Below are 5,468 nucleotides of genomic sequence, written 5' to 3'. Positions count from 1 at the left end.
TATATATATATACACATTAAATTAATCTCTTCAATTATTATTTCTAAAATACTATTATATTTTTATACTTTCTCCTATCCCCTACTTATTAATCTGTTCCTACATAAATACAAATATAAACTTGAATATCAAAATAAATATCATAAAATTTAAAAGGTAAAATAATCTTTCAACATAAATATAACTCATCATACCGCATTCGTGGTAATTCCCTATGTATTAAATTAATTAAAAATACTATCAAATTAATATACAACCACGATCATCATAATCCAATTAAATTAGTAAATATTCCCAATATTAAATACATAAAAAAAATAATCATATCATACTCAGCTATAAAAATCAAAGCAAAAACCCCTATAAAATACTCATATTAAATCCTGGAACTAACTCTGACTCACCCTCAACGAAATCTATCGGCCTACGATTCAATTCCGCTAACACTCTTACAAGAAATATCAAAAATAATGGGCTTAACATTAACCCATACCATATATATATACTTGCCAGTTCATAAAATCCAAAAAAGAATATCTTTCCCTTAAAATTATCAACACCAAAAAAATTATAATTAAACCAATCTCAAATGATGAAGTTTGTGAAATAGCTCGCACAGCCCAATTAAAGAATATATAGAATTATAAAATCACTCTATAAACATAAATATATAACCTATAACTGTTAAAATAATGATTAAAATTAATAAAGAATAATTTAAATAATAAATATTAGTAATATATCCTTTCAGCCCAGATATGGCCTCTAAACGGTAAATTCGGTCACTTTCGGCCCAGAAATTGCCTCTAAACAGTAAATCCGGGCAATTTCGGTTCAGATATGTCCTCTATATTGTAAATCCGGTCTCTAAATGGTAAATACCGCCACTATTGATCCAGATATGGCCTCTAAATGATAAATCCGATTACTTTCGGCCCAGATATGCCCTCTAATCAGTAAATAAGTCTACTTTCGACCCAGATATGGTCACTATACGGTAAATACGGTCACTTTCGACCCAGAAATTGGCTCTAAACAGTAAATCCAGGCAATTCTGGCTCAGATATGTCCTTTATATTATAAATCCGACCACTTTCGAATCATACATGGTCTCTAAACGGTAAATTCAGCCTCTTTCGGCCCAGATGTGGCCTCTAAACGCTTAATCCGGCCACTATCGGTTCAGATATAGCCTCTAAACGGAAATTTATATCTCTTTCTGCTCAGATATGGCCTCTAAACAGTAAATCCAGTAACTTTCTATCCAAATTGATTCTGAACGGTAATACGGTCACTTTCGACGATATATGGCTTCTAAATGGTATACCGTTTAGAGGCCATATAACGCCAAAAGTGGCCGTATTACCGTTTAGAGGCAATATTTGGATTTTTAGTAGCCATATATTGGCCGAAAGTGACCAAATTTACCGTTTATAGATCATAAGGTCGTAAAAGGTCATAAGGATCGAAAGTGGCTGGATTTACCGTTTAGCGGCCGTATCTATGCCGAAAATGGACGGATTTATTATTTAGAGGCTATATCTGGTCCAATTGTAGCCAGATTTACCGTTTAGAGGCCGTATCTGTGCCAAAAGTGACCGGATTTACCGTTTAGGTGCCGTATCTAGGTCAAAAGTGTCCGGATTTATCGTTTAGAGGCCCTATTTGAGCATAAGTGTCCGGATTTACCGTTTACAATTTCGCCAACTTTAATAAAGACAAGGATCATTCACGTTTACTATGAGCCCTAAACTTTTCAACTTTTGACTCAATTTGTCGTGTCACTGCCTTCCGACTTGAATCCATACAAAGCCCTTTTAAATCGGCAAGCATCTCCTCCTCCCTCGATCATCATGAGCATGGCCAGAATACGAATATGAACCTCCACAGTATCTGGTGTTTTGGTAATCATTCTCCTGAGCCTTTCCTTTAGCATCTCAGGCATCTCCATAACTTTTTCTTCGCGTTGAGGTAAACAGTAACAACATCGAATTGCCAAACCTTTAATTTAAGCTTGGCAGCGAGGGCAATCCGTACTGTCTCCAACCTAGCAACAGGGGCGAATGTTTGGTGGTAATCAACTCCGAAACGTTGACTGTATCCCTTGACAACTAAGCTAGTCTTGTGTCATTCGATATTGCCATCTGAGTTATATTTGTTCGTCAATACAAATCTGCAATCAATAACATTCTGCCCTTCAGGTTTTTTGATGATATCCGATGTGTTGTCTTTTTAAAAGAGCTCATCATCTCATTTTCTACAGCCCTTTTCCACTCTTCACAATCCTTGCTTTCAAGAACTTCGTGAACAGATACTTCAATTACAATCGGCGAAGACATCATGTGAATCGGCTTCTTCTTCTCTATCTTCCTCTTCCGGATTTTTCTCAGCTTTCTTATTCGATAATCTCTGTTCTGAACAGCTTTCCTAGATCCTCTGACCCCTGGTGTGAATTTGTCTACCAGGTGCTCGCCTTAGCACTTCACTTTGTGTCGCAGGTTATGCGGGGTATCAGACCTACAACTAGTTGAATAGGTACTGTAGAATTAATTTGAATTCAAGGTGAAAATCAATGTGTCCGCGCAGAGAACTTTCGATAGATTTTTCATCTAAGTCATTTGTATTTTTCTCCGTCAAATCATCTATTGTAATATTGACGAATCTTCAACTGTGTCATTTATTTCCTCTAAGAACGAAGATTTCGAGCAATAATGATTTTATGCTTCGACGGGATCCATATCCGAAAGATTTTCGTTTCTCTAGGTTGTCCAACGAAGATACCCTCCAAAGATCGAGCCGATAATTTATCCTTTGTTGGATCTTTGTCTAAAACAAATACCTTCGAACCGAAGTTCCTCAGATTGTCATAACTCAGCAATTTGCCAATTCCATTTTTAAAATGAAATTTTTCCACTTAAGGCGCTTGCTGGCTTGCATCGGTTGCGTATGTAACACGCAGTGGCAATGGCGTCAATCTCGCTGTTAAGCCTGACTGTAGCATTAGACATCTAGCTATCATATCCTGTAAGGTACAATTGAACCTCTCAGCCACCCCGTTCTGCTGTGGAGTGTGAGGGACTGTTAGTCTGCACTCGATGCCGCTCTTCACCAGATATTGATCGAATGGTGTTGCAGTATTTCCTGTCATTGTCTGACTGCAAATACTTTATCTGCCTTCCAGTCATCTATTCCATCATGGCCTGAACGTTTCAAATACACCACTCTTCTCTCATAGGAAGTACACTTCTTCTCATCTCGTACAATAAAGGTTACGAAGCACTGTTTAATGTCTGTGTGCGATATATACCGACAATATCCGAATGCACATTCTTTAATGGCTCTGTGCATGGATTTCGGTCCTCTTGAAAGGGTAATTTCGTCATCTTTCCTCTTAGATACACGGTGCAACGCGATAACTTATCAATGTCCTTTAGACTTACATCCGAAGAAACACGGTCTCGAATCGAACACGCAAGATCACAAGCATTTAAATGACCCAATCGGTAATGCCACTTCAACAATTTGGAACACTCCGTCGCGGCCTTGACGCATTTCACATCTTCACGGATATAATATAAATCATCTTTACAAGCTTTGTCTACTACAAGCTTTTCCAACTCCTTAATGTTTTTAGATAAAATTCCCCTCTTAATTTGATCAATCTTCATTACAGCTGTATTATTACTCCTCTCCCTACCCGTACTTGCCGGAGCCATTACTATATTATTAACAGATCGAAATCTATATACTTCCTTTATAGACCCCTCCGAAGGTGGGTCCCACTTTATATCAACATTTATTCTGATTTTTCGGATACTTCGAAGTCTATATTTTAATCCTTCCAAGATTTGGACTAATCTGTCATATTGTTATAAATGAAAGGGGTAAAAAAGAAATCTTTGGAACTTTAGAAATAATTTATGCCACCGGATTCTTAGGTTTTATTGTTTGGGCTTATCATATATTGATCTTGACGTTGATGCCCGAACTTACTTTACCTGCTACTATATAATTATTTAACCACAGGTATTAAAATTTTTAGGTGAATCTCTACCTTTCATGATATACAATAAAAATAAATTACAATCTTAGATTATGATGATCTCTACAATTTATTTTTTATTTTCTATTTATCGCAATTATACTATCTAATTCTTCTATTGATATTATAAGTGACACTTACTATGTAGTAGCCCACTTTCATTATGTACTCTCCATAAGTGATATATTCTCAATCATCGCTGGATTTATTCATTAATTTCTGGATTTAGTTTAAATGATTTTTACTTAAATACTTTACTTCAATTTTTATTCTATAATTATTAGTGTTAATCTAACTTTTTTCCCTTTTTTCCCTTTTTCTTGGTCTTAGAGGTATACTTCGTCGTTACTCAGATTATCCTGATTCATTCTTATCTTGAAACATTATTTCTTCTATTGGATCTTTAATATCTATTTTAAGATTATTGATTCTTCTATTTATTATTTGAGAAACTCTATTTTAAAAAACGATTTATTATTAATATATTTTTCCTCAATTCTTCCTTAGAATAAACGAATAATTCCCCTTAAATTAAATAGATCTTCTGAAATTCCACAATCTAAAAATTATTATAATTTTATATTATATTTTAATTTAACTATAAATAATAAATTATATATCCTATCTAATTTTAATATGGCAGAATAGTGCATTGAAGTTAAACTTCAATTAAAAAAATTTTTTTATATCTTTCATTAAAAATTAATGCTTGATCTATTTCACTCGAAAATTCTAATTTCCCTACTTATGACATAATAATTTTATTTCATGACTTTATCATAATTATTTTTACTTTTATCATAATATTGATTTTACACATCATACTTAAGTTACTAATGCCTTAATAACCTTATAAATCGATTCTTGTTAGAACATCAAATAATTAAAATTATATGAATTATCACATCTATATTTTTATTAATTTTTATTGCCGTCTCCTCAATTAAAATTCTTTATCATACTGATGAAATTTTCAATGTTAATTTATCCGTCAAAGCTGTAAGTTATCAATGATATTGGAGATATGAATATTCAGAATTTTTAAATATTGACTTTGATTCATTCATAATTCCTACTAATCAACTTCTAACAAATGAATTTCGTCTACTTGACGTTGACAATCGATTTTACCCTATTCGAATATTAAATACTTCCATAGATGTAATTCATGAACAGTCTTATCCCTCGGAATCAAAATACAATAGATTCTATCTCAGGATGATTAAATCAAACTTTATTATTAATAAGTCGACCTGGAGTATTTTTTGGTCACTGTTCAAAAATCTGTGGTACAAATCACAGATTTATACCCATTGCTATCGAAACTACAAATCTAATTAATTTAAAAAACTGACTTTCTCAATTTTACTATTAATTTTTTCATTCTTTATATTTTTAATCATTTATTAAATTATTAATTTTAATT

The 5,468-nt window shown here is 33.2% G+C and overlaps 1 pseudogene; it reads left to right on the top strand.

Moving 5' to 3' along the window:
* The first annotated feature begins 3,334 nt into the window (after positions 1 to 3,334).
* On the top strand, positions 3,335 to 4,258 carry LOC108686436 (annotated as a pseudogene).
* Positions 4,259 to 5,468: the final 1,210 nt, after the last annotated feature.

The sequence above is a fragment of the Atta colombica genome, unplaced genomic scaffold (genome assembly GCF_001594045.1).
Source record: "Atta colombica isolate Treedump-2 unplaced genomic scaffold, Acol1.0 scaffold180, whole genome shotgun sequence".
In the NCBI taxonomy this organism is placed as follows: Eukaryota; Metazoa; Arthropoda; class Insecta; order Hymenoptera; family Formicidae; genus Atta; species Atta colombica.
This window is presented reverse-complemented; position numbering and strand designations above follow the sequence as displayed.